Raw genomic sequence first — 10,920 nt, 5'->3', positions numbered from 1 at the left:
GGGTCTGGGCTGGGGATTAGAACCCGCTACCTTAGGTGTACGTGGCTGGCGCCTTAGCCGGTTGAGCTATAGGCGCTGAGCCAGCTCTACAGTTTTTCTATGAAGTTTTCCACTGAAATATCTCTTGGGTGTCAGTTACTTGAATATTAGATAAACTGAGAAGTCATAGAACCACGTTTCTAATTTCTTCTGCCCACCACCCTATAATCAAATACTGGAGACATTAACTTACACTGTAACGTTTGAAACTATAATAACTTTTTTTTTTTTTTTGAGACAGAATCTCACTGCATTGCCCTGGGTAGAGTGCCCTGACATCACAGCTCACAGCAACCTCCAACTCTTGGCTTAAGCGATTCTCTTGCCTCAGCTCTCAAGTAGCTGGGACTACAGGCTCCTGGCTATTTTTTGTTGCGGTTGTCATTGTTGTTTAGCAGGCCGAGGCGCAGTTCAAACCTGCCTGCCGCGTATATATGGCCAGTGCCCTAACCACTGAGCTATGGGCACCAAGCCAGTGCTGTAGTGTCTTAATGGGTGTTCAACAAAAACTCCTTTTGGGATGGGAAGAGAAATTATTTATAGCGTTTCCTGCAGTCTTGTGACATTGTCTTCAGCTGGAATAAACTTAATGCTCATGAAATTCGTTCCTAGTAAGTATACAGTTTGAGTTTTGATATGCTCATCACATTGGGCTATGTGGCCACCACCACGATCAAGATATTTTTGTTTCATTTTAATTTCCTCAAAAATGTACCCGTGCAACTCTGCAGTCAGGTGCCTCCTTCCCACCTCCAGGCCCTGGGCGCTAATTCACTTTCTGAAATAATGCTCTTGGTTTTTTCTAGAATTGCCATGTGAGTGGTGTGGTGTGGTGTGTAGTCTTGTGTACGTGTACCTTCCACTTAGTACAGTGCTGTGAGATCCATTCACGCCGTTGCATAGAATTCATTGGTAGTTCCTATTATTGCTCAATCCTATTCTGTTTTATGAATACGGAGTGTCACAATGTTCTTTTCCATTCACTACTTGATGGACATTTGACTTGTTTTCAGTTGGAGAATCAGTATATGGGAAGCTGCTATAGACATATGCATTCAAGTGTTTTGAAGACAGACATTCTTCTTTCTCTTGGAATTGCTGGGTTGTATGTAAAGTGCATGCTTTCCTTTGGAAACTGCCTGTCTTCCAAAATAACTGAGCCATTGCATTGCCATAAGCCAGGTGTCATCAAACTATGGCCCGCGGGCCACATGCGATCTGCTGAGGACATTTATCTGGCCCACCGGGTGTTTTTGCTGCCACTGCCTGTCCTGCTTAGCAGCTGACTTGTCCCAGGGCCCACAGTCCGGCCCTCCAACGGTCCGAGGGACAGTGAACTGGCCCCCTGCAAGTACTATATGAGAGTTCCAGTTTTTCCACATGTGTGCAAACACTTGCTATTAGTCAGTTTTCAATTTTTGTCATTGTCATGGATGCATTCTTTTTTTTTAAGACAGAGTCTCACTATGTTGCTCTTGGTAGAGTGCGGTGGTGTCACAGCTCACAGCAACCTCAAACTCCTGGGTTTAAGTGATTCTCTTGCCTCAGCCTCCCTAGTAGCTGGGAATACAGGTGCCTGCCACAATGCATGGCTATTTTTTTGTTTGTTTGTTTAGCAAGTGGGCCGAGTTGTAACCCACCAGGCCTGGATGCATGTGGCCAGTGTCCTAACCCCTGACCTACGGGCACTGAGCCTCATGGATGCATTCTATCATCGTGGTATTCTTTTTTATTTCCCTAATGACCAAAGATATTGAACATTTTTTCGTTGGTTTTAGGTAATTTATACATCTTTGGTGAAAACTTTGATCAAATCTTTTGCCATTAAAAATCAATTTTTCTAGGCCAGGTGGAGTGGCTCATACCTATAATCCTAGCACTCTGGGAGGCCAAGGCAGGTGGATTGCCTAAGCTCATGAGTTCAAGAGCAACCTAAGTAAGAGTAAGACCCCATCTCTAAAAGATAGTCAGGTGTTGTGGTGGGTGCCCATAGTCCTAGCTACTCTGGAGGGCTGAGGCAAGAGGATTGCTTGAGCCCAGGAGTCTGAGGTTGCTGTGATCTATGATGCCATGGCACTCTATCCAAGGTGACAAAGTGAAACTCTGTCTCAAAAAAATTTTTTTTCTCTTTTTTAATGAAGTAATAATTTATTATATATTTTGGATACTTTATCAGACACATCTTTTACAAATATTTTAATTTGGTAATTTAAAATATTGGTCATTTGCCTTTTTTCTTATATTTTTCACAGAGCAAAAACAGTGTGTGTATGTGTTTTAACGAAACTTTATCAAACTTTTTTTTTTTATAGTTTTTGTGTCCTGAGACACTTCTGCCAAATTTGAGATCACAAAAATTTTCTCCTGTACTTTCCTTAGAGGTTTTACAATTTTAGCTCTAGCTGGTCTATAACCCATTTTAAGTTCATTTTTTATATAATGTAAGGAAAGAATTAAGATTCATCCTTTTCCCAAATAAGTATCCAACATCTTTAGCAGCATTTTTTTATTTTTTGAGACAAAGTCTCACCATGTGGCCCTTGGTAGAGTGCAGTGGGGTCACAGCTCACAGCAATCTCAAACTCCTGGGCCTAAGCAATTCTCTTGCTGCAGCCTCCCAAGTAGCTAGGGCTATAGGTGCCTGCCATAATGCCCAGCTATTTTTTTGTTGCAGTTGTTTAGTTGACCCAGTCCGGGATTGAACCCACCACCCTTGGTGTATGTGGCTGGTGCCATAACCACTGTAGTACAGGCACTGAGCCTTCAGCAGCATTTCTTTTTTTTTTTTTTTTTTTTTGAGACAGGCGCCTCAAGCTGTTCCCCTGGGTAGAGCGCTGTGGCATCTCAGCTCACAGCAACCTCCAACTCCTGGGCTCAAGCGAGTCTCCTGCCTCAGCCTCTCAAGTAACTGGGACCATAGGCACCCGCCACAACGCCCAGCTATTTTTTGGTTGCAGCCGTCATTGTTGTTTGGTGGGCCCGGGCTGGATTCGAACCCACCACCTTGGGTGTACATGACTGGCACCTTAGCCACTTGAGCCACAGGCGCCAAGCCAGCAGCATCTCTTGAAAAGACTTTTCATTTGAAAGTAACTTGTTACCTGTTAGTTTGCTACAAGGTGGCTAAAAACAGAAATTAATTTTCTGCATCTGATCATGTATTTTTTCTCCTGTATTCTGTTCATATGATGAGTTACATTGATTTTCAAACATTCACATTCCTAGGAAAAGATGCATTTGATAGTGGTGGTGCTTGATGGGGGTATTACTTGATAGTGATAGTAACAGTAATTCCCACTCAGTACCATTGAATGCTGTTTGCTCAAATTTTGTTAATAACTTTTGTGTTTATGTTCATGAAGGATCCTGGTCTGTAGCATTTTTTAAATAACTTTTCCTGCTCTTGATATAATACTGGCCTCATAAAAGGAGACAGAAAGTGTTTCTTCTTCTGTCATCTGAAAGATTTGGGGTTTTGTAGAATTCTATTTCTCCCCTTAGTAGAATTCACCAGCAGAGACATCTGGGCCTGTAGTTTTCTTTGTGAGGTTTTTAGTTACAAATCTAATTTGTTTAATAGATACAGGGCTCCCTGAGTTCTTTATTTCTTAGAGTGAACTGCAGTAGCTCGTGTCCATTTATCTATATTGTTGACTGTATTAGCATTAAGTCCATACTATTTCCTTACCACTCTGCTAATGTCTGTAGGATCCGTAATGATGTTTCTCTTCCATTTCCAATCTTGGTTGGTACTACGCATCTTCCCCCACCCCTGCCAGTTTGGCTAGAGTTTATCAATTCCATTGATCTTTTCAAAAGACTAGGTTTAGGTTTCACTGATTTTCCTCTATTATTTTACTGGTTTACATTTCATTAGTTACTTTTTTTCTTTTTCTTTTTTCTTCCTCTGCTTGTTTTGTGTTTCATTTATCTTCTTTTTCTAAATCCTTAAGTGGAAACAGAATATTGATTGGAGATTGTTCTTCTCTAAAGCATAGACTTGACTGCTGTACGGTTTCCTCTAAGCCCGATGCTACACGCATCCCACACATTTTGATAGGGTGTTTTTTTATTTGCTTGAGACAGAATCTCATTATGTCACCCTGGGTAGAGTGCTGTGGCATCATGGCTCCAGCAACCTCTAACTCTTGGACTTAAGTGAGTCTCTTGCGTCAGCTTCCTAAGTAGCTGGGACTACAGGCACCTGCCACAACACCCAGTTATTAATAGGCTTTTTGATTTTCATTCAGTTCAAAGTATTTTCTAATTTATCTTGAGGTTTCTTCCTTGGCCAATGAATCATTTGGCTGTCTGTTATTTTCTAAATATCTTTGGAAATTTTTCTAAATATCTTTATTCCATTCCATTGTGGTCCGAGAACAGTCTTTGTATGACAACAGTCATCTTACATATCTGGAGGTGAGTTTTATGATCTGGAATGTGGTCTATGGCAGTGGAAGTCCCTCCCATGTGTGCTTGAAAAGGATGTGTGGTGTCGTGCTGGGTGGGGAATGGTGGGCCTGTTCTGTAATATAGCTTGATGGCGTTGGCTCTGGCCTTCTGCAATCCTACTGGTATTTATTTATTTGTTTTATCAATTACTGAGATAGGAGTGTGAGTCACTAAACACAATTGTATATTTGTCTATTTCCTATCATTTTGTGCTGCGTGTCCTTTTAAAGCTCAGTTATTAGGTGCACGCCCGTGTAGACTGGTTATGTCTTCTGAATGGACTTTCCTTGATCATTACGAAATATTCCTCATGCTGGCGTCTATTCTGGGTGATGTAAACATAGCCTCCTAGTTTTCTGTTCCATAGGATGTGCAAGATACCTATTTACTTATAACCATTTTGGATAGATCTTGTTTTTTTTTTTTTGTCTAATCTGACAATCTTTGGCTATTAATCGGCAGGTTCAGACTATTTATACTCAATAGTATAATAATTGCTATGTTGGCATGAAATCTCCTATCTTGCTATGTGTGTTCTACATGTCCCATTTCTTCTTTCTTTCTTTTCCTGTGGTGCTGGAGGGGAGTGTTTCCTAATTCCATTTCCCTACAATTGACTATTTATTTATTTATTTATGATTGCTCTAGGGCAGCAGTCCTCCTTTTAGAGTTTTTTCTTTTTTTAATCGTTAAGGATTCATCAAGGGTACAAACAAAGAGCCAGGTCTTTCCGGGGGTTTATAAAGTAAGGCCTACTGGTGTGATATTAATGTTTGCCTTTTTGCCTTCATTCTCTCATAAGTTGGATCTACCAGGGGCTACATGACTGGTGATTTTGTAGATTATAATAGGGCAAAAGAATCCTGCTGTCTTTTGTAAAGCCCAACATTACAGAGATTTGTATTGTCAATGTCAAACAATGTCATTCTCTTCCGTATTGTCTTGGATAAGAAAATCATTTTTTGATAAAAACATTATATTATTTTAACTAGTAATGGATATTTATCATGTTTTGATTAATACATATGTATTAAATTCCTGGTGCATTAGTATCCCAGGATTGCTGTAACAAAGTGCTACAAATAGGGTGGCTTAAAACAACAGAAATTTACTCTTTGATGTTTTGGAGACTAGAAGTCTGAGAGAGAGGTGTTGGGGAGTCCTTTTCTTCTGGAGGTTCTTAGGGAAAATCCGTTTCATGCTTCCTTGGCTTTTGGTAGTTGCTGGCTGTCTTCGGCTTTCAGGGACTTTGCAACCACATCACCCTGTCTCTTTCTGCCTTTACAGGGCACTCTACTTGTATGTTTCTATGTCACTTAATTCTGTTAAGGACACCAGACTGGATTAGAGGCCTACCCATTCCAGGCTCAGGATCCATAGCATAGCTCAGCACCAGCCATGTACACTGAGGCTGGTGGGTTTGAACCCGGCCCAGGCCAGTTAAACTACGACAACTGCAACCAAAAAATAGCTGGGTGTTGTGGTGAGCACCTATAGTCCCACCTACTTGGGAGGCTGGGGCAAGAGAATTGCTTAAGCCCAAGAGTTTGAGGTTGCTGTGAGCTGTGACTTCACAGCACTCTACTGAGGGCGACATAGGAGACTGTCTCCAAAAAAAAAAAAAAAAAGGCCCACCCATTCCGGTACATTCCCCTTTTAATAATTACATGCACAATGGCACTATTTCCAAATAAGGCCACATTCTGAGGTTCTGGGAAGGACATGAACTTGGGGGAACAATATTTGACCCAGTGCACTTTGTTTTAAGTTCTAACACAGTAAATAGATATAACATGTAGAAATGGAAGCTCTTTGGGGAGCCTCAGACACATTAAAATTTTATAAAGAAGTCCTAGACCAAAAAGATTAAGAACGATGTATTTATTTAATTTAAAATTGTTTATCTTCAAATGATATATCACTTTATAGATAGTATAAAACTTTGAGTCCACACCCCATAAAATAGTGTAAAAGATTAAAACAATATACTTCTATTACCCTCTCAACTTTTTGGTGATGCTGTCATATTTTATCTCTCTCTCTCTCTCTCTATATATATATATATTTTTTTTTTTTTTTTTTGCAGTTTGGCAGGGGCCAAGTTTTAACCCGCCACCCTCGGTATATGGGGCCACACCCTACTCACTGAGCCACAGGCGCCACCCCATTTCTATATGTTATAACCCCCAAAAGATATTCTTATTTTTGCTGTGAGAATCAGTGATCTTTCCAAGAGATTCAAAATGTGAAAAAATAGATCATTTTTGTTGGATTTGGAATCCTAGGTTGAGAATTTCTTTCACAGTGACACTGACTGTGACAGCCTCGTCTGTGTGCTTCCCTTAGGACTTGTTAAGCTTCTTGGCTCTGTGAGCTTATAATTTCCACCATATTTGGAAACATTTTAGCCATCGTTCCTTCATGTAGTTTGTTTTTCTCCTTATTCCTTCTGTGACTTCAGTGGCACGTGTGCCCGTGACTGTTGCACAGGTCACTGAGGCCCTGTTCATTTCCTCTCCAAACCCTTTCTGTTCTTCTGTTGTTGTTGCAGTTGTCATTGTTTTGTAGCTGGCCCGGGCCAAGTCCAAACCTCCAGCCTCGGTGTCTGTGGCCGGCGCCCTGCCTTCTGAGCTACGGTCGCCGCCTCCAATCCTTTTCCGACTGTTCCTTTTGCCTGCCTGCTTGTCTTTCCTCATTCAGCCTGAACATCGCAGCCTTTATTAAACTGCTCCCTACGTGCCCTTTGCCAGACTGAGACCTCATTGTCCCATTACATCCCACGCATACTCTTACCGTAGACCCTGTAATGTTTCAATGAGCTTCTTTGTCTTCCCAAAGCAAATTGTGTGCAACTTTAAGGTAGAGCAGTGCATGACATATGATCAACGCCTAGTAACACAGAAGTTCTCAAGTGTTCAGTGCCTGATACAATTTGCTGGCTCGGCGCCTGTGGCTCAAGCGGCTAAGGCACCAGCCACATATACCAGAGCTTGGCAGGTTCAAATCCAGCCTGGGTCTTCCAAACAACAATGGCAACTACAACCAAAACATAGGCGGGAGTTGTGGTGGGCGCCTCTGGTCCCAGCTACTTGGGAGGCTGAGGCAAAAGACTCACTTAAGCGCAGGAGTTGGAGGTTGCTGTGAGCTGTGATGCCACAGCACTCAACCTAGGGCGACAGCTTGAGGCTCTGTCACAAAAAAAAAAAAAATGCTCATCTCAAATAGGCAAAATGTAATTGTATATCAATACATTGGGAAGACAACTGATTTGAGCATCTAAAAATTACATAGGCAACAGCTGCATATTTTGGACATGAAAAAGGAATAAATGGGGCAGTGCCTGTGGCTCAGTGGTTAGGGCCCCAGCCCCATATACCAAGGGTGGTGGGTTCGAACCCAGCCCTGGCCTAACTGCAATAAAAAATAGCCGGGCATTCTGGCCGGTGCCTGTAGTCCCAGCTACTCGGGAGGCTAAGGCAAGAAAATTGCCTAAACCCAGAAGTTGGAGGTTGCTGTGAGCTGTGATGTCACAGCACTCTACCAAGGGCAATAAAATGAGACTCTGTCTCTACAAAAAAAAAAAAAAGGAATAAAGGTAAAGGAGAACTCCCCTATTGAAGCATAAATGTATACTTGCATAAAAATTATGGTACCATTAGATTGCAAACATGTCATCAAACAAAAATAAAAGGAAAAACAAAACCAAAACATCTAGCACTGAAATTGCGTTTTAAAACGATTCACTGCTAGGATCAGCGGAAATCAGGACACCATCTTTATCCTTTTGAAACCCACTGTGAGACCAGTGCACTCGGTCAAATGTAAATGTCTTCACATGCTCTGGGTTCTTCGGGTCCTGGATGGCGGTGGTGGTTCTGGAATGCATGGAGATCAGACATCTGCTCCCTGAATTCTTCTCCCTCTGTAGTCAAGTTACAAAGTCAGAGTCAATTACTACATTTTTTTCTTATTTGTTTTCTGCATATTCATACCTAGTAAGAAATTAAGCCAGGAATTCACCATTCGCTCAGTTTCTTCTCTAATGGTTGCTATTCTTAGCAGCTGTTACAAGTTTTGCTCATACGCTCCAGAATTCTCCATCACCTCCTCTCTGGTCATGTTAATTTTCTGAGAATCACTGGCTCCCAAACACAACTACATGAGCGGTGAGAACTAAAGCCGTGGAGAGATTGCCTTCCAGCATAACTCTCCTCCTCTCTCCTGAACCTAGTGAAAAATCATTAATGAAAAGAAAACACAACCATTTTATACCTCTGAAACATTTATTCAGGAAAATAAACCAGCGGAGGCTCACAACTCTATCCTAGCACTCTGAGAGGCTGAGGCCAGTGTATTCCTTGATCCTTTCAGACCAGCCTGAGCAAGAACCAGACCCTATCCCTACTAAAAATAGAAAAACAAGCAGGGCGTTGTGACAGGCACCTGTAGTCCCAGCTACTTGGGAAGCTGAGGCAGGATCACTTGTGCCCAAGAGTTTGAGGTTGCTGTGAGCTGTGAAGCCACAGCACTCTACCTGGGTGAAAAAGTGAGACTCTGTCTCAAAGGAAAAGAAAAGAAAATATACCAAAATTTGTTTTAAAAAAAGGAAGAGTCTGTGGTATTTGAAACAAGACTATTCCCTTTCTATCCACTGCCAGCCCAGCCTGGTAGAGACTACTCCGGACTGCTAGAGCTAAGAATAAAGGGCCTTCCTCTGGTCCAGGGGGGGGGGGGGGGGAAGGCTTTCCTCCCAGGAAGGCCAGGACATCAGCATTTCTCATTCTGCCTTCATCTACCTTTGCTGAGGCTAAGTCCGAGGTGAGTTGGGAGGCTCCCTCTTCCACAAGCCCCGGTTCATGGAATGGAGAGTTTACTTTGTCTTTTTATTGTTGTGGTGGTTGTTGTTGTTGTTGTTGTTGCAGTTTGGCTGGGGCTGGGTTTGAACCCACCACCCTCAGGATATGGGGCTGGCATCCTACTCACTGAACCACAGGTGCCACCCTACTTTGTCTTTTCTATTTGAGACAGAATTTCACTATGTCACCCTCAGTAGAGTACTGTGGCATCACAGCTCACAGCAACCTCTAACTCTTGGGCTCAAGCAATTCTCTTGTCTCAGCCTCCCAAGTACCTGGGATTACAGGCGCCTGCCACAACGCCTGGCTATTTTTTGGTTGCAGTTGTCATTGTTGTTTAGCTGGCTCAGGTTGGGTTTGAACCTGCCAGCCTTGGTGTATGTGGCTGGTGCTGAAACCACTGGGCTACGGGTGCTGAGATTGCACTTGGTTGCAGTACGCTGAGCACACTGGAGCCCTGACCACCCAGCCCAAGGTCCTATGATGTTGGTTCCATACCAGGAGAGACAAGCTGAGGAGGACCTCAGCCTGCTGTCCCACATCCACTGAGGGCTCAGCTCCTGCATCACATGACGAGCAGCCTGCTATTGTCCACATATCCAACTCCAGAGCCTGGTTGAGAGATTTTGCTTATTAGAGCAGGGGGATGCAAAGGGCATAAAACCTGTATTACCCGACATCTCTTCTCAAAGGAACTGATTTCATTTGTAACAGAGCTTGGGGAAGTTTAAGCCTAGGGATACTCTCAAGAAAGGTTGAGGTTGTGATGATGGGCAACTGGGAGGAAAGTCAAAGATGCAGGTAAAATTGTATGCCCTCTAATTTGCAGGGGGGACCTGGGGGGCTAAGGTAGCTAGAAGGTATCCTCTTGGGGTCAAAAATTATCAAACTCTAGTCTCAGAAACCATTCCTTTAAAGGAAGCAGCATTTGATTGGATTAATCTGTAAGGCAATTTATGGCCCAGGACATTGTTGAAAACAGTAATCAGTCAGAAAATAGGGAAATTTAACCTCTGGGCCTGGTCCTGGAAAAGAGAGGAAGGGAGTTAGACCAGCGGTTATCCCAGAGTGATGGGGACGCACCCAAAGCTGTGGCTCTCTAAGGAGCAACAGGGGGAGTGGAATGGAGATGATAGGCTTCGCTAAAATAGTCTCACCAGTCACTAAATAAACCAGCAAATAAAAATAACAAGCCACAGAGAGGAGGGAGCACCAGTACCCAGAGTTGCTGTATCTCTGATGTCCAGTTTCTAAGAACAACTTACGAGACACGCTAAGAAATAGGAAAGTCTGAGCCATTCACTTAGAAAAAAAATAAACAATAACTACCTGTGGGATTGAGCAGATATGGGAGTCATCAGAAAAAGACTTTGAATTCTTTATTTTTTTTAGATCGGGAGCTCATTCTGTTGCCCAAGCTGAAGTGTAGCAGTACCTATAAGACCACAGCTCACTGCAGCCTCAAACCGCTGGGCTTCAAGTGATCCTCTTGGCCCAGCCTCCCGAGTGGCTAGGACTACATTATAAGCCACCATGCTTGGCTATCTTTTTAATTTTTTTTTCTTTTTTTTTT

This window comes from Otolemur garnettii, unplaced genomic scaffold, assembly GCF_000181295.1.
Source record: "Otolemur garnettii isolate 467f Iridium unplaced genomic scaffold, OtoGar3 scaffold00141, whole genome shotgun sequence".
NCBI classification, from domain to species: domain Eukaryota; kingdom Metazoa; phylum Chordata; class Mammalia; order Primates; family Galagidae; genus Otolemur; species Otolemur garnettii.
Note: the sequence above shows the minus strand (reverse complement) of the source record.